Source organism: Triticum dicoccoides, chromosome 2B, assembly GCF_002162155.2.
Source record: "Triticum dicoccoides isolate Atlit2015 ecotype Zavitan chromosome 2B, WEW_v2.0, whole genome shotgun sequence".
Classification (NCBI taxonomy): domain Eukaryota; kingdom Viridiplantae; phylum Streptophyta; class Magnoliopsida; order Poales; family Poaceae; genus Triticum; species Triticum dicoccoides.
This window is the reverse complement of record NC_041383.1, coordinates 643251164-643276692: the sequence shown is the minus strand read 5'-3', so window position 1 is coordinate 643276692 and position 25529 is coordinate 643251164. Positions and strand designations below refer to the sequence as shown.

The 25529-nt window shown below is 41.2% G+C and overlaps 1 pseudogene; it reads right to left on the bottom strand.

The window, feature by feature from the left end:
• Positions 1-22912, bottom strand: part of LOC119361078 — a 63245-nt pseudogene extending 40333 nt beyond the window's left edge.
• Positions 22913-25529: the final 2617 nt, after the last annotated feature.

The window sequence follows — 25529 nt, the reverse complement described above, 5'->3', positions numbered from 1 at the left end:
AGGGTTTTGGACGAAAATTTCGGGGGAAGCACCTATTTATAGGTAGAGGGAGGTAGGAGAGTCCAAATGGGGAGCGGTTTTCGCCCACACGATCATGATCGAACGACCGAGAGCATGGAGGGGGTTTGGATGGACTCATTGGGCTGTGGTGAAGAGGGGCTCAGCTGCAAAGAGAGAGGGGTTTCGGTTAGCTCGGTTAACCGTTGGGGCGTCAAACGACCTCCAAATGGAACGAAATTTGATGGGCGGTCTACCGATGATATACCAAGGCCACCTGGCAAATCTCGGCCCATTTCGAGAACGTTTTTCTCCCGCTCAGGAAACAAGGTCTGGGAGGGGCGATGGGTGCGTGTGAGTGTGGTTGGGCTCAGAACAGACAACGGAGAGAACCCGCGGAACCCGAACAAATGCAAGTTTTAAAAAACATGCAGATGAAATGCAGGTGATGACATGGCAAAATGCAACATGCAAGCAAAATACATGGCAACAACGACGAATAACTGGAAGACACCTGGCGCATCGGATTCGGGGCGTTACATTCATACCCTCCGATACTACTCATAGATTCATCAAAATAAGCAAACAAAACATAGAAAACAAAATCTGTCAAAAACAGAACAGTCTGTAGTAATCTGTATCAAACGTATATTTCTGGAAGTCCAAAACATCTACCAAATTAGGAAGTCCTAAGCAATTTGTGTACCAATCCAGAGCAGAAATAATCAGATCAAAAGCAGGTTTCTGTGAATTAACAAAACTAATTTACTGGGTGCAAAAGTTTCTGATTTTCAGCAGGATCAACACAACTATCACCATAAGCTATCCTAAACGTCTTACTTGGCACTTTATTGAAACAAAAGCTATAAAACATGATTACTACAGTAGCATAATCATGTGAACACACAAAAACAGTAGGGATAAATATTGGGTTGTCTCCCAACACGCGCTTTTATTTAATGCCTTTCTAGCTAGGCATGATGATGGCAATGATGCTCACATAAGAGATAAGAATTGAAACATAACGGGAGCATCAAGAAGCATATGACTAGCACATTTAAATCTAACCCACTTCCTATGCATAGGGATTTTGTGAACAAACAACTTATGGGAACAATAATCAACTAGCATAGGAAGGAAAAACAAGCATAGCTTCAAGATTTTCAACACATAGAGAGGAAACTTGACATTATTGCAATTCCTACAAGCATATGTTCCTCCCTCATAATAACTTTCAGTAACATCATGAATGAATTCAACAATATAATCAGCACCTAAAGCATTCTTTTCATGATCTACTTGCATAGAAAATTTACTACTCTCCACATACGCAAATTTCTTCTCATTCGGAATAGTCGGAGTATCATAAGAGACTTGAACACTAAATTTTTTTTCCACATTAAAAGAGTAATGTTCAGAAAAAGGGTAATCATAATCATGACAAATTTTATAAATATAATCATCACTACTTTTTATAGCATAAGTTTCATCAGAATAATCATCATAAGTAGCAACTTCGTTCTCATAATCAATTGGAACCTCTTCCGAAATAGTGGAATCATTACTAAATAAAGTTGACACTCTTCCAAATCCACTTTCATGTTCATCACAATAAGATTCAATATCCTCCAAAATAGTGGGATCAATACTTCCTAAAGTTGACACTCTTCCAAACCCACTTTCATCAATATAATCATCATAAATAGGAGGCATGCTTTCATCATAACAAATTTGCTCATCAAAACTTGGGGGACAAAAAATATCATCTTCATCAAACATAGCTTCCCCAAGATTGTGGCTTTGCATATCATTAGCATCATGGATATTCAAGGAATTCAAACTAACAACATAGCAATCATGCTCATCATTCAAAGATTTAGTATCAAACATTCTATAGATTTCTTCTTCTAGCACTTGAGCACAACTTTTCTTTTCATCATACTCACAAAAGATATTAAAAAGATGAAGCGTATGAGATAAACTTAACTCCATTTTTTGTAGTTTTCTTTTATAAACTAAACTAGTGATAAAACAAGAAACAAAAAGATTCAATTGCAAGATCTAAAGATATACCTTCAAGCACTCACCTCCCCGGCAACGGCGCCAGAAAAGAGCTTAGTTGACGGGGTGTGAGTGCCTCTTACCTAGCCTCCCCGGCAACGGCGCCAGAAAAGAGCTTGATGTCTACTACACAACCTTCCTCTTGTAGACGTTGTTGGGCCTGCAAGTGCACAGGTTTGTAGGGCAGTAGCAAATTTCCCTCAAGTGGATGACCTAAGGCTTATCAATCCGTGGGAGGAGTAGGATGAAGATGGTCTCTATCAAGCAACCCTGCAACCAAATAACAAAGAGTCTCTTGTGTCCCCAACACACCCAATACAATGGTAAATTGTATAGGTGCACTAGTTCGGCGAAGAGATGGTGATACAAGTGCAATATGGCTGGTAGATAAAGGTTTTTGTAATCTGAAAATATAAAAACAGCAAGGTAACTAATGATAAAAGTGAGCGTAAACGGTATTGCAATGCTAGGAAACAAGGCATAAGGTTCAAACTTTCACTAGTGCAAGTTCTCTCAAAAATAATAACATACTTGGATCATATAACAATCCCTCAACATGCAACAAAGAGTCACTCCAAAGCCACTAATAGCGGAGAACAAATGAAGAGATTATGGTAGGGTACGAAACCACCTCAAAGTTATTCTTTCGGATCAATCTATTCAAGAGTTCGTACTAGAATAACACCTTAAGACACAAATCAACCAAAACCCTAATGTCACCTAGATACTCCATTGTCACCTCAAGTATCCGTGGGCATGATTATGCGATATGCATCACACAATCTCAGATTCATCCAACCAACACAAAGTACTTCAAAGAGTGCCCCAAAGTCTCTACCGGAGAGTCAAGAACGTGTGCCAACCCCTATGCATAGGTTCATGGGCGGAACCCGTAAGTTGATCACCAAAACATACATCAAGTGGCACGTGATATCCCATTGTCACCACAGATTAGCACGGCAAGATATACATCAAGTGTTCTCAAATCCTTAAAGACTCAATCCGACAAGATAACTTCAAGAGGAAAACTCAATTTATCACAAGAGAGTAGAGGGGGACAAACATCATAAGATCCAACTATAATAGCAAAGCTCGCGATACATCAAGATCATGCGATAGAGAGAACACGAGAGAGAGAGAGAGAGATCAAACACATAGCTACTGGTACATACCCTCAGCCCCGAGGGTGAACTACTCCCTCCTCGTCATGGAGAGTGCCGGGATGATGAAGATGGCCACCGGTGATGGGTTCCCCCTCCGGCAGGGTGCCGGAATGGGCTCCCGAGAGGGTTTTGGGTGGCTACAGAGGCTTGGGGCGGCGGAACTCCTGATCTATCTTCCTATTTGATGGTTTTAGGGTATATGGGAATATATAGGCGAAAGAAGTCGGTCAGGGAGCCTCGAGGGGCCCACGAGACAGGAGGGCGTGCCCAGTGGGGGTGGGCGCGCCCTCCTATCTCCTGGCCTCCTCGAAGCTTCCCTGTCTTGTACTCCAAGTCTCCCGGATCATGTTCGTTCCAAAAATAACGCTCCTGAAGGTTTCATTCCATTTGGACTCCGTTTGATACTCCTTTTTCTTTGAAATACTGAAATAGGCAATAAAACAACAATATGGGCTGGGCCTCCGGTTAATAGGTTAGTCCCAAAAGTAATATAAAAGTGTATAATAAAGCCCGTAATCATTCAAAATAGATAATAAAATAGCATGAATGCTTCATAAATTATAGATACATTGGAGATGTATCATGTATTTGGCTTGGTTGATGAAGGTTCATTCTCTTCTTTGCTTGATTTCAAACCCGAGAACAATTTCAACTCTCCCATCATAGACATCTTGAACTTTGAGGTCATGAGTGAGGCAAATTCTTCATTGAAAGCTTTGTTAGGGGAACCAAAAATAATATCATCAACATATAGTTGGCATACAAACAACTCCCCTTTGACCTTCTTAGTAAAAAGAGTGGGCTTGATTTTCCCGATTTCGAGTCCACGATCTTGTAACAACTCCATAAGATGCTCATACCACGCACATGGGGCTTGTCTAAGGCCATAGAGCGCCTTGTGGAGTTGGTACACGTGATCGGGGAAATAGGGATCTTCAAATCTAGGGGGTTGTTTGACATATACCAACTCAATAATGGGACCATTAAGAAAAGCACTCTTCACATCCATTTGTTACAACGTGAAATAATGATGAGAAGCATAAGCAATCAACAAATGAATAGATTCAAGGCGAGCAACGGGAGCAAAGGTTTCACCATAGTCGATACCCTTGACTTGGGAGTAGCCTTGTGCCACCAAATGAGCCTTGTTGCGAACAATGATCCCATGAGCATCTTGCTTGTTCTTGAATATCCAATTGGTTCCAATGACATTATGATTCCCGGTTGGCCTTGGCACTAATTTGCACACTTGGTTATGCTCGAAGTTGCTGAGTTCTTCATGCATGACATTGAGCTAATCTGGGTCCCTGAGCGCCTCATAAACCTTTTGGGGTTCGACACAAGAAACAAACGCATGATGTTCACAATAGTTTGCTAATTGTCTACGAGTGTTTACCCCCTTTCTTAGGCTTCCAACAACATTCTCCATAAGATGACCCTTGGTGGTGAGCTTGGAAGCGATCTTCGTGGCACGGCGCTCTAATTCCTACTCGGATGTGAAAAGAGGAGGGGTAACTTGATCATCTTGAGCACCGTCTTGAGCTTGCTCTTGATCTTGAACTTGCTCAAAGGGGAGAACTTGACCTTGGGCATCATTCTGTGGTTCACCACCATCTTGAGGTTGATCTTGCCCTTGATCTTGTTCATGAGGTTGAGGGCCTTCACTTTGTTCTTCGGAAGCATGTGGGTCTTGGGTTGGTGATGGCTCCACTTGAGTGGAGCATTGTCCTTCTCCTTCGGCCACAAGGGGTTCCTCAATGGGTAGGATATGACCAACACCCATTCTTCTTATGGCTTGGGGAAGAATTTCATCACCTACATCACAAGTACCACTTTGCTCCACTTGGGAGCCATTATTCTCGTCAAACTCTACGTCACATGTCTCCTCAATGAGTCCGGTGGACTTGTTGAGAACACGGTAAACATGAGAGTTTGTAGCATAACCAACAAATATGCCCTCATAAGCTCTAGCCTCAAATTTAGACAAACGAACACCTTTCTTGAGAATGAAACACTTACACCCGAACACCCGGAAGTACTTGAGGTTGGGCTTGTTACTGGTAAGTATTTCATAAGGAGTCTTGTTCAAGCCTTTGCGGAGATAGAGCCGATTGGATGCATGACATGCTGTGTTGATGGCTTCAGACCAAAAGTTGTATGGAGACATGAATTCTGCCACCATGGTCCTTGCCGCATCCATCAACGTCCGGTTCTTCCTCTCCGCGACACCATTTTGTTGAGGGGTATATGGTGCAGAATATTGATGCTTGATCCCCTCATCACTAAGAAACTCATCCAAGGTGTAGTTCTTGAACTCGGTGCCATTGTCACTTCTTATTGTCAAGATCTTTGCATCATATTGACATTGAGCTTCATTTGCAAAGTCGATGACAGTTTGTTGAGTCTCACTCTTCCTCTTGAAGAAGTATACCCAAGTGTATCTTGAATAATCATCCACAATCACCAAGCAATACTTTCTACCTCCAAGACTATCAAAGGATGGAGGCCCAAAGAGATCCATGTGAAGAAGCTCCAAGGGTCTCTTCGAGTAGACGATAGTCGTGGGAGGGTGAGCCTTCTCATGAAGCTTTCCTTCGATACAAGCACTACAAGCACGATCTTTGGAAAAACTAACATTCTTTAGTCCACGGACATGGTACCCCTTGGGAATACTTTAGAAAGATCTCATATTGACGTGGGCTAAACGGCGATGCCAAAGCCATCCCACATCAACTTTAGCCATTAGGCATGTCGCGGTCTTAGTGGGTCGCTCCGAAAAGTTAATCACATAAATAGCATTCTCGACATGCCCAACAAAGGCTACTCTAAGAGTCTTGCTCCACAAGAGGGCCATGGTATCAATATCAAAGAAAGTGGCGAAGCCCATGAGTGCAAGTTGACGAACGGAAAGTAGATTGTAAGCAAGGGACTCAGCAAGCATGACTTTCTCAATCGTTAGATCATGATAAATGACAACCTTGCCAAGACCCAATACCTTAGAAGACGAGGCATCACCCAACTTGATGTTGGTGGTCATAGAAGGGATCTTGTGCATGCCCACCACCAAGTCCTTGCTTCCGGTCATATGATTTGTTGCTCCACTATCGAGCAACCATGATCCCCCACCGCAAGCGAACACCTACAAGATAGGAACCCATTTTGTAATGGGTCCTTTGATGTTAGTAACAACGGTCTTAGGAACCCAAATAGACCATTCAATGTACTCATAAGGAGAACCAACAAATTTAGCATAAACATGCCCATCACTAGCACGACACAACACATAAGAAGGGTTAAAGTCGCCGGCTTTGTTGGAAGGAGTGGCATTGCCCTTTTTGATATTACCACCATTCACATTGTTCTTCTTCTCCTTAGGAGCACCATCTCCCTCCTTCACAAAAGTTTGCTTGAGAGGGGGAGGTCATTTGGCCTTGTCATTCTTCTTCTTGTTCTTGGACTTAGGTACGAACCCAACTCCCTCCTTGGCAACAACTTCCTTTTGATTGCTCAAAAGGTCATTGAGGTTATTCTCACCTTGTATGCACGTCACAAGGCCTTTCTCAAGTTGCTCCTTCAACTTGGCATTCTCCTCCACAAGATGCACATGCTTGCAACACGGGTTAGTGGTATTTGCATTATCAATTAATACCATATGAGGAAAGGTGGTCTTTTCTTTGGTTAGCTTAACTTGGAGTTGACCATGAGACTCCTTGAGGCTAGCATGAGCACCCTTCAAGACCTTGTGGGCCTTGTCGAGTATATCAAACTCCTTCTTGAGTCTAGCATGGTCAACGCCAAGTTTAGCCTTCTCGAAACTTAGCACACGAGACACAACAAGAGCATGATCAAGATCTTTATTTAACTTAGCATGGTCATCGTTGTGTGACTCCTCAAGAGCCAAACGATGCCCACGCTCTTCCTCAAGAGCATTAGAGAGATCTGATATCTCATCAGCATAGTCACGAATATGACCTTCCATCTTAGAGATGGTTTCTTCATGAGCCTCGATCATGTCATTGGCTTCACCAAGTTGTTCCAAGAGAGCAACAAAGTGCTTCTTGGATTTGCCCTTGAGCTTACTCATAAAATACTCAAATTCATTCACTTCCTCATTAGACCCCTCACTTTCATCAATGCCATCCGTCAAGGAGGGATTATTAATGATGGTGGTTTTGATGTTGGGGGTTACCTTGTTGGTGGCTTTAGCCACGAGACACTTGGCGGTGATGTTCTCATTGGGTGAGTCGAAGAGGGACACCCGTGAGTTGTGGCAATGGCAACGGAGGCCATGTACATGACTTCACTATCTTCATCATCATCGTCATCCTCATGGTATTCTTCTTGAACCACCAACCTCGAGTAGGAGTCTTTTTGGTGAAGTTGTTCTTGTTGGGGAAGGACTTGGCTTTGTCTTTTCGGATGAGCTTGCCACCATTGTCTTCCCACTTCTCGTAAGGGCAATCCACAACAAAATGGCTCACATTGCCACAATTGTAACATGTTATCACACGTTGCTTGCCCTTGAACCCACTTGAGTTGTTCTTGTTGAAGCTGGGCCTTGTGTTCTTCTTTCTCCAAAATTGCCTTGAAGCAAGAGCCATGTGCTCATGATAATCATATTTAGTATCTTCGGGGTTTCTCTCCTCATCTTCCTCTTCTTCCTCTTCTTCAACAATAACCTTGGCCTTCAAGGCAAGGTTGGGCTTCTTTGCCCTTTGAGAGTGCAACACCGCGTTGTCGGCGGTCTTGTCCAAGATCCTCATTGCCACAAACTTATCCAACACTTCATTTGAGGTCAAGGGGTGAAAGTCCGGTCTTTGACGGATGACGGAGGACAAAGCTTTGTGGTAGGGCATCATTGCTTTGAGGAACTTGCGCTTGATCCAATTGTCATCCCTGTCCTTGCTCCCATGATCTTGGAGTGAGACCGCAAGTTTGGTTACTCTCCGAAAGAGCTCACGAGGTTCTTCATCTTCTTTCATTACAAACTCATCGGCTTCATCTTTCACCACTTCATAGTTGGAGTGTTGAATGCTTGCGCTTCCCTTATAGTGGGAAACAACACAATGCCATGCATCTTTGGCCATGGCGAAGGGTCGAAGATGAGGGAGATCTTCGGGTAGAACTGCATCTTGAATGATGAAGAGAGCATTCTCATTGAATTTATTATCCACGACTTCTCTAGGGGTGAAGTTACTTTGGTCATGTGGATGGAAACCTTCTTCAATGATTCTCCAAAGATTAGTATTCACATGATTTAAATGGCGCTTGAAGCGATAAACCCAAGAATCAAGGTCCTCATTTTTCACAATCTTAGGAGGAGGGCCGGCATGATTTAAATGAGTAGAAGGAATCGGTCCTCCAAAAATTGGAGGTTCCACATGGGCAAAGATGCCGGTACCATTCCTACCACTAGTAGAAGGACCCTTTTCACTAGTAGCTCCCCCTTATCGGAGTTAGCATCCGTCACCTTGTAAGTGGGATCACCCACTTTCAACGGCGAGGTAGATAGTTTAAGTCCTTCTAAGAATTTATTAAACATGCTTTCAACCTCATTTGTCATGGAGGTTTTCAATGTGTCCAAAGCCACATTGAATTCCTCAGGAGACACCGTGGTTCCCCCATCACCCGTAGACAAGCTCGGATTCACACCAGAGTGCTCCTCCCTACCGTCTACGGTGTCAACCATACTCTTCGGATGGCAAAGTCCTTAATAAAGAGAAGAGGCTCTCATACCAATTGAAAGGATCGATATAGTTGACTAGAGGGGGGTGAATAGGCAACTAACAATTTTTAGCTTTTCTTTACCAATTTAAACTTTGCATCAAAGTAGGTTGTCTAGCTATGCAACTAGGTGAGCAACCTATATGATGCAACAACAACAAGTACACAAGCAAGCAAGGGATACAACACAAATAAGCTTGCGCAAGTAAAGGCACGAGATAACCAAGAGTGGAGCCGGTGAAGACGAGCATGTGTTACCGAAGTTCCTTCCTTTTGAGGGGAAGTACATCTCTGTTAGAGCGGTGTGGAGGCATAATGCTCCCCAAGAATCCACTAGGGCCACTATATTCTTCTCACGCCCTCACACAATGCGAGATGCCGTGATTCCACTATTGGTGTCCTTGAAGGCGGTGATCAAACCTTTACTAACAAGGTTGGGGCAATGTCCACAACTTAATTGGAGGCTCCCAATGACACCACGAAGCTTCACCACAATGGACTATGGCTCCGTGGTGACCTCAACCGTCTAGGGTTCCCAAACACCCAAGAGTAACAAGATTCGCTAGGGATTAGTGGGGGGAATCAAATTTCTCTTGGTGGAAGTATAGATCGGGGCCTTCTCAACCAACCCCGAGCAAATCAACAAGTTTGATTGGCTAGGGAGAAAGATCGGGCGAAAATGGATCTTAGAGCAACAATGGAGCTTGGGGATGGAAGAGCTAGTAAACTAGAGGAAGAAGACATCCCTTTTATAGTGGAGAGACAAATCCAACCGTTATCCACTTACTTAGCCCGCAACCTGCGGTACTACCGCTCCAGACATGCGGTACTACCACAGGGGCTCACGGTACTACCGCGGCATACCGCGGTAGTACCGCTACTACGGCAGGAACTAGTCAAGGCCAGAGCCGCAAAGGTTGAGGGCGGTACTGCCGCTGATGCGGTACTACCGCTCCCCCTTGCGGTACTACTGCAAGGACGGAATGGACTAGCCTGGGAAGGGTGCGGATGAATAAAAATACATCTGTGCCTACTTCCGCTGAAAATCAAATAGTGCAAAAATCCGACATGGTACTACCGCACCTGGCAAGCGGTACTACCGTGCAGGGAGCGAATGTAAAAAATTACATCTGCCCCTACTTCCGCTCGTTTTGCTCTGCCAGACTAGGACTCACGGTACTACCGCGCACATGGTGCGGTACTACCGTGTAGGGCGCGGATGTAAAAAATTACGTCCGCCCCTACAGCCACGCGAGTGGCTGAGTCCAGTCTGAGGCCACGGTACTACAGCTCCTTAGGAGCGGTACTACCATGGGCACCTACGGTACTACCTCAAAGGCATGCGGTACTACCGCGGGGGCCTACGGTACCACCGCTCCTAAGAGCAGTACTACCGCATGCCTCAGATCAACAACACTATTAATCATTCTCTTTGCAAATATATGAAGAAAACGGAGGAAGCTCCAAAGCGCAAAGGGAAAGGCGGTGCAGAGGGAGTAAACGTGTACATGATGATTCCACCCGAACCTTTCCAATGTGGACCCCTCTTGATAGTACGGCTTTCCTACGACTCAATTTGACCGAAAATAAACATAGAAAAACACCGTCTCCAATAGTCTTCGAGGGGCACCAAACTGTCTTGTGCCTAGTGACGAAACGTCTGAAATACTCAAGGCACACGATTAGTCCGCGAAAGCATTGTCATCAATCACCAAAACACCTTAGGGATAAATATTCCCTTACAATATCTATTAATTTTCTATGTGCATGTGTGAAGTCTCGGGGAACAGTTTGTCCGTTTCAGTTCATTTTACAGGGTGCATGCTAAAAAAATCTGCAATGCATGTTCTCTTACATATTTTGTGAGCAGACTACCATCTTTCTCACTCTAACTTCTCCTATGACCCTTAGCTACACCTGTTGTCATTGGTGTGTCATTGATCTGATTTTGTCTACATCATGACTTCAACAAAATGGGAACTAGTGAAGAATATTCATCATTTTATGTATTAAAGCTGTGTGTTTCATCTTAATGAGTTGGAAAGTGTGCTTATTTATGTTTCTATGACTAACTGGCCCTTTACCAGATATAACAATGCGTACTTCATATGTACTACATGACATGTAAATTAAATGTCTTGGTGTGTTTCATGGTGCTAGTATAATCTTACAAATGAAATGGTGCTAGCGAATTATCAAGTATAAATCAGTTGGCTTGTTAAGCTGACATCTTATCCTATGAATGTATTAAGGCATGGCAAAGAAACAAAGACAGAAAATAGCAATTCAAGTATGCAGAGTGTATGAACTTGAAAGAAATCATTTTAATACTATGAATCATTTTTATGTTGTGTGATCAAAAAGGAAGAGAGACACCAAAGAACAATAGACATGGGTGGCAACATGAAAACTCAAAACAAAGCCTCTTCCAGTGTTAGATGAGGAACTGATGTTTTTAGCCTTCCATCATGTTCCCATGCTCACCTCTCTTAGGCCCTCTTTTTTTCCAATTTATGTCTCATAGTGGAAATCTCATATAACCTAAATATATGCACATATATGTGTTCTTTCCAGCTAAAGAAATTTAACAAGCAAAAAGGAAGAGGAAGGAGCGCATAAGAACGATAGGAATGAGAGGCATCAGGGAATACCAAACAAAATTTCCACCACAACACAAGAGATTAAGAACCAATAAGTTAGGCTTTCCTCTATGTTCTCATTCCCATCGCTCTTAGGCCCTCTATTTCTTCCTCTTCCTAGCTTTCTTTTGAGATCTCACATCGAATATGTGTGCATATATTTTATTTCTATGCTAACGCGACCAAGCAAGCCAAAGAAAAGGAAGGAGTGCTAGAGAACAATAGGAGCAACCAAGCAAGCCAGAGAAAAGGAAGGAGTGCTAGAGAACAATAGGAATAGGAGACATCGGGAAACACCAAACTGAATTCCCACCTCCTACACTAGAGGTGGAAGCAAAACAAGCTAGGGTTTCCTCCATGTTCCCATTGCCTCTGCTCTCAAGCTCTCTTTTCTTCCTCTTCTCGACTAGCCTTGTAGATCTCAGGTTATCTAAGTATGTGCACACATATTTATCGTTTGTGGATTAATCTATTGCACAAGCGAAAAGGAAGAGGAAGGAGTGCTCAAGAACCATAGGGATGGGAGACATTAGGAAAGCACACAACTAAATATTTGCACCTGCAACACTAGAGGTGAAAACATAAGAGTTAAGCTTTCCTCCATGTTCCCATTCCTAGTGCTCTTATGCTCTCTCTTTCTTCCTCTTCCCTGCTTACTATTGAGCCTACAAAAGCTGAAGAAAAAAGTACCAGACAATAGGCTTGAAATTGCTGTACTAAGTCTTTCAGCTTTGATGTATAAATAGATGCTCTATGCACTATGTAGAGATACATAGAAAGATCAACTAATTAATACACCCGATGCATAGTATCACTATACAACCAATGACAACGGGGCCCATTTCCTTGTGCTATACATGTAGATCATGTGAAAGGATATCTTTTGCATTCATACAGCAGGAAATAATTTAGCATTCACGACAGAAAAATAAAAAGATACTCTCCTTCGCCCTGCCAATTACTAGTAGTAGTTGCTACCACCTAACGATGACAATTAACAAAAAACTTGGCACGCATATGCACCTCAGCTGCCCTCGTTGATGATGGAGGAGAACATCGGTGACGGGTTCCCGGTCGCCGGCATGACATCCCCACCCGCAGCAGGGTCGGCGCTGAAATACTGCTGCATGGTTGACAACGACAGATCGGCCTAGCTGCTCGTGCCCGTGTAGTTGCTGCTGCTCCCGGCCTTGACCTGCCACTCCGTGATGTAGCTCGGCTTGATCACCTCCTCCCCAGCCATGTTGGCATCTCCTGTGAGCATCGACACCACCCTCAAGATGGACAGCCGTCTGTGGGGCGACCCCTGTGTGCAGATGAGCGCGACGCGGATCACCCGGAGCACCTCCTCACTGTTGAATTTTGAGAGCTTGGGGTCCACAAAGTGGAGGGGGGCCCTGCCGTTCTCGTACAGGCCCCACACCTGAAAACATCCAGAGTTTTAGTGATCGTAGTAAAAATTTCAACTGTAGATTTTGCCGACAACACACCGACCAAAGCACAGTTGTGGCTTTACTTTCTAATATATACTGTGGATTTTAATGACCTTACCTTTTCAAATAGTATAAGTTGTATCCTCTTATTCACCAGCAACAATCTCCAGTGCTACCACACTGAATGCAAACACATCAATCTTCTCAGCCACGTGGCCTCTCATGGCGTACTTAAGTGCAAGGTAGCCACTAGGAGAAGGAAAGCCAACCAACCGCCATGAGGAAATTTACATTTTTGGACAAACTCATGAGATAAACATCGATGGAGACAAATTAAGACACAATCTCGGAGAGTTAGTGTGAACATCTTAGGATTCCAACAATCAACTTTTTGCATCCATTGGAGAACCTTTATATCCACAGTCTAGATTTCACCGCTTAGCATAGAGGTAAACTGCCAAAGTTTAGGAAGGAATTAGAAGAAAGGGACCTCAGTATTTTCATGTGAATTTGTGATGACAATGATGTTTGAATATTGTGAAGACTGATTTTTACGTTGTGAAGGCTGATTTTTACCCAAAGTGTGTGCTCTAAGTATGAACTGCTAGCAACTTGATTAGATTTTTGATACTTCTCCAATGTATCTATAATTTATGAAATATTCATGCCATGTTCACAACAATTTTATATGGTTTTGACATGATTTGATTAAAACTAACTCGGACTAATGCTGTTTTCAGCATAACTACCGTGGAGTCATTTTTATGCAGAAATAAAAGTTCTCGGAATGGCTGAAAATTTATGGTGATTTTTTATGGATGAAAAGAGACCCCCCAAAAGCACCAGAGCTGGGCCAGGAAGTGACCGAGGTGGCCACAAGCTGCCAGGGCGCGCCCTGGGGGGTAGGGCATGCCCCTACGACTTGTGGGGCCCTCGGGCACCTCCTTGACGTGAGACCCATGCCAAAAATTCTTATAAATGCCAAACCCCCCAAAAAGAACCCTAGATCGGAAGTTCCACCGCTGCAAGCCTCTATAGCCATGAAAAATCAAGCTAGGCCCTCTCTCGCACCCTTCCTGAGGGGGCCATCATCACTAGAGGCTGGAGGAGGAACTCGGAGGGGCCCATCATCACCATGGAGGCCAAGGACCAGAGGGAGAACCTCTCCCCATCTAGGGGAGGCCATGGAGGAGTAAGCACAAGGGGGATACCCTCTCCCCCTCTCTCTCGGTGGCGCTGGAGTGCCACTGGGGGAACCATCGCCATGGTGATCATCTTCATCAACATCACCATCTTCATCACCTTCCTCATCTCTTTTAAGCGTCCCACTCTCCCGCACCCCGCTGTCATCCCCTACTTGAACATGGTGCTTTATGCCACATATTATGATCCAATGATGTGTTGCCATCCTATGATGTTTTGAGTAGATTTCTTTTATCTTTTGGGTTGATTGATGATCTAGATTGGTTTGAGTTCTATGTTTTATTTTGGTGTTGTCCTATGGCGCCTTCTGTGCCGCGCACACATGAAGGATTCCCGCTGTAGGGTGTTTCAATACGTTCATGATTCACTTATAGTGGGTTGCTAGAGTGACAGAAGCTTAAACCCGAGTAAGGGGGTTGTTGCGTATGGGATAAAGGGGACTTGATACTTTAATGCTATGGTTGGGTTTTACGTTAATGATCTTTAGTAGTTGTGGATGCTTGCTAGAGTTCCAATCATAAGTGCATATGATCCAAGTAGAGAAAGTATGTTAACTTATGCCTCTCCCTCATATAAAATTGCAATAATGATTACCGATCTTTTTAATAATTGCCTCGGATAATTACACACACTGATGCATCACTATTCCACTCTCGCTATTTGTAATATATTATAATGTATTCTAACTTTATGTTAATAACACCTATTTTTTATATTTTAGTTCCCCGATATCATGCAAAGTTATCCTCTTCATACCCACAACATAGTTTTATTTCTCATTTCTAGATGGAAGCAAATGTTCGGTGTACGTAGAGTCATATCAATGGCAGATAGGACTTGCCAGAATATTGATCTTACCTTTAGCTCCTTATGGGTCCGACACTCCATACTTATCACTTCCACCTTTGGAAATTGCTACGACGATTCCTTGCACTTGGGGATTATCAATTCTACAGTATATTAGTAAACTATAAGGTGAAGTGTTCTGTTCGCGCTTGGATGTATTCCTTGCATCATGATTCTGCCTAGTAAAACCCAATCGATAGAGAGCGGGGAATGATCAGTAGAAGTAGGGAGTAATAGTCGGCCACTGTATACATGATTTTGCCATCACCAAATTGATAGGCACCATTCATTTATTTTAATTGATTGTTTTGCTTGACAACTCAACTAATACAAATGTAAGCAATTGACCTCTCCAAAGAGAATGAAATGAACTCCCTTGACAAGTCAATGAATGCAACTATTTAGGTTGTTTAGTCCTTTATTTTAGTTTATAATCATAACTTTTTCAATTGTGAACCGATGAAGGCAATTTCCCCTCGCTCTCGGGTTTGGCAGTGGTCTTAATTTGTTTTTCTAAAAGCAAATACCCCTTTTCTTCAAGGTTCATCACTCGTGATAAAATAGCGTTTTGTCCCTCGTGCGCTCATATTTGTTCGTCATCCTATTTGAGTTGATCGTCGTACTGTAACGTTTTACCATATCATTTGGTTATGCATTTAATTTATGAATCATGAATCGTTTCCAGGGAAAGTAGTCTTTTGAGGTTTTGATTAAAATCTTGTCTCAGAGGTACAGTAACTAATATCCACCTAGTAACACCTAAAAGATTAAATCTATGTAATCATGTGACGTGTTGAGTTAAATGTACATAGATATTGTGATTCCTAACGAAGCAACTTCTCTATTGCCATTTCCATGTGCAGAATCTGAACCTAGCAGCTCTAAATTTGAGGTTGAATCAGTAGATGAAATACTGTAGCTGCCAATGGTGAAGATGGTACGACAACTGCAACTTCAACCGTTCCCCTTAGAGTTTCCTCCATGTTCCCATTCCCACTGCTCTCAGGCTCTATTTTCTTCCTCTTCTTAACTACGTTCTAGATCTTAGATTATCTAAGTATGTGGACATATATTTATGATGTATGAATTAATATATTGTGCAAGCAAAAGAGAAGCGGAAGGAGTGCTCAAGAACCATAGGAATGGGTGGCATCGGGAAAACACCAAACATAATATTTGCACACCCAATACTAGAGCTGAAAACAAATAAGTTCGGCTTTCCTCCATATTCCCATTCCTAGCGTCTTAAGATATCTCATTCTTCCTCTTCACAGCTTACTCTCAGTGCTCATGAAACTCTCAAAGAACTAAACACCAAGCTTAAAGTGTTGGACAAAGTGTTTTAGACTATAAATAGACTTTCATTCTATAGAGAACCTTAAGAAGGGCATGCATGGAAGACTCATGGTGCATGGGGCACCATTCTGTAACCAATAACAACGGGACACACAATAACATGGCCTTGTCCTATTGTCATGTACTCTTAATTCATAGCACATGCAGGAAGATCTTTTGCTTACCAACATCCGAAACCTGATATATCATTCTATCAAATTGTGCACTAATATGGAACTAAATGTTATGGGTAAAACATAAGAATAATATGCAGCAAACAAGGTAGCCAGCAAAAGTTATGATGTAAAAGAAAATATGAACTTGTACAAATTAAACATACAAAAACATGAAAGGACAGAAAAGAACATTTCGGTTACAATTGGTACACATGCACTTCATATATTAGCTATACTAGAATAGATGATAATGTGATCAACCCATGATTAAACAGATTACGCAATAGCAAAACTAGAACGGTTGTACAAGTCATTTCGAGATGAAACAATATACATGTTTGTTCTTATGTAAGTAATTTGGAATTCAAATTATGTAGGTTGCACATAGATACATAGAAGGAGATATAGGAAAACAAGAATCATCAGCCACGATCCCTTGGTGGAAGCATATTGGTTGAGTATTTGTCTAAACTCACTATCCACATCGATTCAGCATGGTTCACTTAGGCAATACGCTGCACCACCTAGTATTTTTGGAACAAGGTTCAGACACGAAGGAAGAGTGAGATCCTCAAGATAGCTCGGTACTTCTTCCAGCCGCAATGTACTTCACAGTTACAACCTTGTGGCTCGGCCACCATCCCTTGGATCAAATCACCCAAGTTGTGATGTGAACATGCATTGAGGTTCGAGAATGGGGAAAATAAGTTGTGCGTCTAAACAATATATTAAAAACATAGTGTTATGATCAAGTGTACAAATTCCATTGGAGTTTAGAGTATGTGAAGGTGTTGATGAATTATTTCATATTTATGGTTGCTTCTTGCTAGTATGTGTTACTTATCCATTTTCTATGCCCAAGTGTGAACTCTATAGGAATAGTTTATGCAATTGAAGATCATTTTACAGGGTGGAAGCTAATTAATGTTAAAGGTAATCCGAAATGCATATAATTTACAACTTAAGGGAACAAGTGAAGAATATGTACCATTGCATGTGTTAAAGTTGTGTGTCTCATATTTCTTACCTTGCTAAATTTAAAAAGGTGCTAGTGTATGTTTCTCTAACTACGTGGATTTTCAGATCTAGATGTATATTTAATTTATAATTAATTGCCTTGGAATGATATGGACTCATGTGCAGAATAATCTGGGGCTAAAACACGTTTTGTTCTACTTGTAGAATCTGAAATGTAGTTTAGTATACTATATTATATTTTAAAGTATAAACTTACCATACCATGGATTAAGGAATGCTAGAAAACACCAAAAAATAACACTCCTACTACGTATAGTATATGAACTTGAACCAAATCATGTTATACTATTAATCCTTCTCGTGTTGTGTCATCCAAAAGGAAGAGGAAGGAGGACCAAAGAACAATAGGCATGGGAGGCATCAGGAACAATCAAACCAAAGCATCCTCTAGTGTTAGACGAGAAATGATAGCTTTAGCCTTCCATCATGTTCGCATGCACACTGCTCTTAGGCCCTCGTTACTTCATCTTCCTGTCTCATAGTGGACATCTCATATCATATGAATATATCAACATATATGTTTACTTTATTGCTAAAGAGTCTCACAAACAAACAGTAAGAGGAAGGAGCACCTAAGAACAATAGGAATGAGAGGAATCGAGAAAGATGAAGTAGGATTTCCACCTCAACAAAAGAGGTGAAGAGTAGGTTAGGTTTTTCTATGTGTTATCATTCCCATTGCTATTAAGCTCTGTCTCTTTCTTCCTTTTTCCTAGCTCACTTTTGATATTTCACATTGAAGATGTGCATACACACATATTTGGTTTCTAATCAAAGCAACCAAGAAAGCCAATTTTGTGTGCCACTTACCACCTTTCTCACTTTTATTTCAGCTCATATCTAAGCTACAAAGGATAGCAGTAGTATGTCATTGATGTGGTTTACTCTCCAACATGATTTCAATATAAAGAACCATCCTACGTGTTAAAGTCGTTTGTCTCATCTTGTTAATTCTGAAAATGTGCTTGTATATGTTTCTACAAAGGCCCTTTTTGGATATAGAGATGTATCTTTATATATATATATATATATATATATATATATATATATATATATATATATGTCTGGACTTGGTAAGGACTCATCTGCGGAAGCCTAAAAAAGGACCCATATGCGGTATAATCTAGAGCTAAATGTGTGTGTCGTTATTGAATAAGGGATGCCAACAAACAAATAAACACAGAAAATATAAATCCAACTTTGTAGGGCTAATGAACTTGAATCAAATCATATTGTACTATGAATTATTTTCATTTTCTATGATAAAAAGGAAGAGGAAGGAACACCAAAGAATAATAGGGATGGTAGGCATCATGGAAAGTCAATGAAAGCATCTTGCTTTGTTACACAGGAACTGGGAGGTGAGAGCTTTAGCCTTCCATCATGTTCCCATGCCCACCTTTTGTTCCTCTTCATGTTATGCATATTCATATTTTTGCTAAAGCGATTTAGCAAACAAAAAGGAAGATGAAGGAGTGACTAAGAATGATCGAAATGAGACGCATATGGAAATACCAAACTAAACGTCTGATGCACCTCAAGACTAGAGGTGAAGAACCAGTAATTTAGGCTTTCCTCTATGTTATCACTCCCACTGCTCTAAAGCCCTCTCTTTCTTCTTCTTCCTAGCTCACTATTGACACTCCCACATCAAATATGTGCACACATATGTTTGATTTTTAAGCTTCAACAACCAACCAAGCCAAAAAGGAAGAGGAAGGAGTGCTTGGGAACAATATAGGAATGGGAGCCTCGAGAAACATCAAAGTGATTTCTCACCTCCAACACTAGAGGTGAAAACAAAGCAAGTTAGACTTTCCTCCATATGTTCCCACTCCATTGTTCTTATGTTCTCTATTCTAACACTTCTCAGCTCGCCTTCAAGCTCTCAAGTTAACCAAATATGTGGAGTCATGTCTATTGTTTCTCGATCAAAGATTGTATAAGACAAAAGGAAGAGGAAGGGGTGCACAAGGATAATACGAATGAGAGGCATCAAGAAAGGATCCATGCGAAATATTTGCACCTCCAACACTAGAGGTGCAAACAAACAAGGAGGGATTTCCTTCTCTTCCTACTTACTGTTAGAGCCTTACAAATCTAACCAATCAAAAACTCTCAAAAAACAAGCTTATATTAGTAGACAAATGTTTCATCTTTGAGGTATAAATAACAGGGGGTGCACCATACGGAGAACCATAGGGGAGTGCATGAGGCATAATTGTATTGTCAATGATATTGGGGCCTCATAATCACGGCGCCCTGTCCTATTGTCCTCTACTCATAAATTAGAGCAAGTGAATGAAAATCTCTTTTGCTTACCCTATTACCCATATCTAAAACTAATACATAATATCCATATCGGCATGTGCATTTATACAGTATGAAGAAGTGTAGCAATAAGAAGTCATGAGATAAAATAATATGTACCTGAACAAATTAAACAAGTAAACTTGAAAACAATATAGAACAATGGGGGGGGCACTGAAGTGACAACAAATTTTTACACAAGGTATTTCAGAGCTGAGGTACACCATTATAGATGGAAAAATATGATTAGTCCATGATTCTAGAGATATCATATTAGTAAAACCAAATGTACATATGCCGTTTTATCAAGAGAGAAAATGTGTATATGGCAATTCTAAAGGGCTATTGTTCTATAAGCAATTTAGTATCGAAATTCTAAAGGTTGTACACAACAACATACATGGAAGGAGGGAAAAAGGAAAATGTATCTCCAAGGAAATCATTAGCCACAACCCCTATGAGGAAAATACATGAAGGTAAAATGATCATATATTCAGTCTAAACTCATTGTAGACAACGGTTCAACATGGATCACCTAGGCAACATGATGAACCACCTTGTATTTAGGGACAACTTTAAGACATAAAGAACGAGATCCTAAGATATTTCATTACTTCTTCTACCCATCGAAGGACTTCCCAATTACAAACTTGTGCCATGACTTGAAGGATCAAATCTCTATTGCAATGCAAACACCCGCCGAGGTTCAAGAGTGGGGCCTTATCCCGCACATATAAACAATCTATAAAAAACATCATTTTATGAGTGTGTAAAAATTCCATTGGATTTTAGAGTTTTTGAAGTGGTTGTTCCTTGCTAGCCTACGTATATATCCATTAGTTTGCTATGTGCATGTGTGACGTCTTAGGAACAGTTTGCTGATTTAGATCATTTTACAGGGTGGATGCAAAAACAAGCTGCAATGCATGTGTTGTTACATGTTTTATGAGCTGACTATCCTCTTTGCCACTCTAATTTCTGCTATGACTCCTATCTACAGTGGTCGGCATTGGTGTGTCATTGATACGATTTTCTCTACATCATGAGTTCAGTATAAGGGAAGTAGTGAAGAATCTGCATCATTGTATGTATTAAAGTTATGTGTCTCATCTTAACAAGCCTAAAAGTGTGTTTATTTATTTTTATACAACTAACTGGCCCTTTTCCAGATATAGCGATGTGTACTTCATGTATGCACTATCTGACAGGTAAATTAAATGTCTTGGTGTGTTTCATGGTGCAAGTAGAATCTTAAAAATGAAACAATACTACCAAATAATCAAGTATAAAGCAGTTTGCCTGTTAAGATGACATCTTATCTTGTGAATGGTTTAAGGCATTCCCGAGAAATGAAGACAAAAAATAGCAATCTAACTATGCAGGGTGTATGAACTTGAACTAAATCACTTTAATACTAGGAATCCTTTTTATGTTGTGTGGTGAGAGCAAGGAGAATCAAAGAACAATAGGCATGGGTGCCAAGGTTTAAAAAATTGGCATGTGTGGCAACACGAAAACTCAAAACAAAGCCTTTGTTAGACAAGGATCCAAGGTCTTTAGCCTTCCATCATGTTCCCATGCTCACCGCTCTTAGGCCATTTTTTTCTTCCACTTACTGTCTCACATTGGACATCTCATATAACATGAATATATGCACATATGTGTTTCTGTTTTCTACTAAAGCAATTTAGCAAACAAAAAGGAAGAGGAGGGAGTGCATAAGAACGATAGGAATAATAGGCATCGGGAAATACCAAACCAAATTTCCATCACAAAAAAGAGATGAAGAACCAATAAGTTATGATTTCCTCGATGTTCTCATTCCCACCGCTCTTAGGAGCTCTCTTTCTTCCTCTTCCTAGCTCTCTTTTGATATCTCACATCGGATATGTGCGCACATATTTTGTTTCTATGCTAAAGCAACCAAGCAAGCCAAAACAAAAGGAAGGAGTGCTTGAGAACAATAGGAATAGGAGGCATCGGGAAACACCAAGCTGAATTCTCACCGCCTATACTAGAGATGAAAACAAAGCAAGTTAGGGTTTCATCCATGTTCCCATTCCCACTACTCTCAGGGTCTCTTTTCTTCCTCTTCTCGACTAGCCTTCTAGCTAGATCTCATGTTATTTAAGTATGCACATACATATCTACAATTTGTGCATTTATCTATTACGCAAGCCAAAGTGAAGAGGGAGGAGTGCTCAAGAACCATAGGAATAGGAGACATCAGAAAGCACAAAACTAAATATTTGCACCTCCAATACTAGAGGTGAAAACAAAAGAGTTAAGCTTTCCTCCATGTTCCCATTCCTAGTGCTCTTGTGCTCTGTCTTTCTTCCTCTTCCCTGCTTACTCTTGGAGCCTACAAAATTTGAAGAAAAAGTATCACGTAACAAGCTTCAATTGCTGGACAAAGTGTTTCAGCTTTGATGTATAAATAGATGTGATGTGCACCTACAGAACCATTGGAAGATCAAGTAATTAAGACACCGAGTGCACACTATCACTGTAAAGTCAATGAGAATGTGGCCCATTGTCTTGTGTTGTACATGTAGAGCATGTGCAAGGAGATCTTCTGCTTACTAAATCTGGGAAGCTATTGCATTCATACAGAAGGAAAATAATTTAGCACTCGCGGTAGAAGAAAATAAAAATACTCTCCTTCGCCCATACTACCACCTGACAAGGACAACTATGTAACAAAAACCTTGGTGCACGCACGCACCTCACTTCCCCTCGTCGATGATGGAGGTGAACATCGGAGAGGGGTTTCCGGTCACCGGCATGGCATTCCCGCCCGCAACAAGGCTAGTGCTAAAAAACTACTACTTGTTCGACGATGAAGACAGACCGGCCTGGCTGCTCGTGCCCATGTAGCTGCTGCTGCTCCCAGCCTTGACCTGCCACTCCGTGATGTAGCTCGGCTTGATCACCTCCTCCCCGGCCATGTCAGCGTCTTCCGTGAGCATTGACACCAGCGTCGACATTGATGATTATCGGTTGGGCGACCCCTGGGTGCAGATGAGCGTGACATGGATCACTCGGAGCACCTCCTCGCTAGTTAATTGCGACAAATTCGGATCCACAAAGTCGAGGGGGTTGTCGTTCTTGTACAAGTTCCACATCTAAAAAACCCAGAGTTTCAGTGATCGTAGTAAAAAATTCAACTATAGATTTTGCTGACAGCATACCGACCAAAGCACGTTGTGGCATACTTTCTAATGTACTTTGGATTTTAATGACCTTACTTTTCGAATATAAGTATAGTGTGATGGTTCGATTCACTAGCAACAATCTCTACCGCTACCACGCCGAACGCAAACACATCAATCAATCTTCTCAACCATGTGACCTCTCATGGCATACTCAGGTGCAACGTAGCCACTAGGAGAAGGAAAGCTAGCAAAACACCGTGAGGACATTTACAATAAAATTTACAAACTCGTGAGGGTGACGTCGATGGAGACAAATTAAGACACAGGCTGGGAGTAAGTGTGAATATCTTAGGACTCCAATAATCAACTTTCTGCAATCATTGGAGAATCTCAATATCCACAAGCTGGATTTCACCGCTTAGCACAGAGGTAAAGTGCAAAAGTTTAGGAAGGAATTAGAAGAAACGGCCCTCAGTATTTTCATGTGAATTTGTGATGACAATGATGTCTGAATATTGTGAAGACTGATCTTTACCTGAAAATTGTGAAGGCTGATTTTTACCCAAAGTGTGTGCTCTAAGTATGAACTGATAGCAATTTGGTTAGATTCTATAGTATATTAGTAACTATAAGGTGAAGTGTTCTGTGCATGCTTGGATGTATTCCTTCCACCATGATTTTGCCTAACAAAATCCAAATGACAGAGAATAGGGAATGATCAATAGAAGTAGGGAGTAATAGGCGGCCGTTGTATACATGATTTTGCGATCACCAGATTGACAGGCATCATTCATTAATTTGAATTAATTGGTTTTCTTGACAGCTCAACTGATACAAATGTACACAATTGACCTATCCAAAGAGAACAAAATGAACTCCCTTGAAAACTCAACTGATGCATCTATTTAGGTGCTTTAGTCCTTTATTTTGGTTTATACTCATAACTTTTTTAAATGTGAACCGCTGAAGCCAATTTCCCCTGGCTCTCAGGTGTGGCAGTGGTCTTATATGTTTTCTAAAAGAAAATGCCCCTTTTCTTCAAGGTTCATCACTCGTGATAAAACAACATTTTGTCCCTCGCGCGCTCATACTTGCTTCATCATCCTATTTGAGTTGATCTTCGTACTATAATGTTTTACCATATCATTTGGTTATGCATATAATTTCTGAATCATGAATCTTTTCCAGGGAAAGTAGTCTTTTGAGGTTTTGATTAAAATCTTGTCTCGGAGGTCTAGTAACTAATATCCACCTAGTAACACCTAAAATATTAAATCTATGTAGTCATCTGATGTGTTGAGTTAAATCTACATAGACATTATGGTTCCTGACGAAGCAATTTCTCTATTGTCATTCCCCTGTGTAGAATCTGTACCTAGCAGCTCTGAAGTTGAGGTTGAATCAGTAGATGAAATACAGTAGTGGCCAATGGTGAAGATGGTACAATAGCTGCAACTTCAACCGCTCCCTTTACGGTTTCCTCCATGTTCCCATTCCCACTGCTCTCGGGATCTCTTTTCTTCCTCTTCTCAACTAGCATTCTAGATCTCAGATTATCTAAGTATGTGCACACATGTTTATGATTTATGAAATAATCTATTATGCAAGCGAAAGGGAAGAGGAAGGAGTGCTCAAGAACCATAGGAATGGGAGGCATCGGGAAAACACCAAACGTAATATTTGCACCCCAATACTAGAGGTGAAAACAAATAAGTTTGGCTTTCCTCCATATTCCCATTCCTAGCTTCATAAGATCTCTCTTTGTTCCTATTCACAGCTTACTCTCAGTGCTTACGAAACTCTATAGAGAACTTAAATAAGTAAACACTAATCTTAAAGTGTTGGACAAAGTGTTTCAAACTATAAATAGACTGTAGGTCACTCTATAGAGAACTTAAGAAGAGCAAGCATCGAAGACACGGGGCACCATTCTATAACCAATGATAATGGGTCCACAGAACAACTGGGCCTTGTCCTATTGTCATGTACTCTTATTCATATCACATGCAGGGAGATCTTTTGCTTACCAACATCCGAAAGCTGATATATCATTTTATCAAATTGTGCACTTATATAGAACCAAATGTTATGTCTAAAACATAAGAATGATATGAAGCATAAAAGGTAGCAAGCAAAAGTTATGATCTAATAGAAAATATGAACTTGTACAAATTAAACATAGAAAAAAGATGAAAGGACGGAAAAGAACATTCCGATTACAATTGGTACACATGGATTTCATATACTAGCTATACTAGAATTGATGATAATGTGATCAACCCATGATTAAACAGATCACACAATAGCAAAACTAGAACTGTTGTACATGTCGTTTCTAGAGGAAACAATATACATGTCTATTGTTCTATAAGTAATTTGGCATCCAAATTATGTAGGCTGCACACAGATACATAGAATGAGATATAGGAAAACAAGAATCATCAGCCAC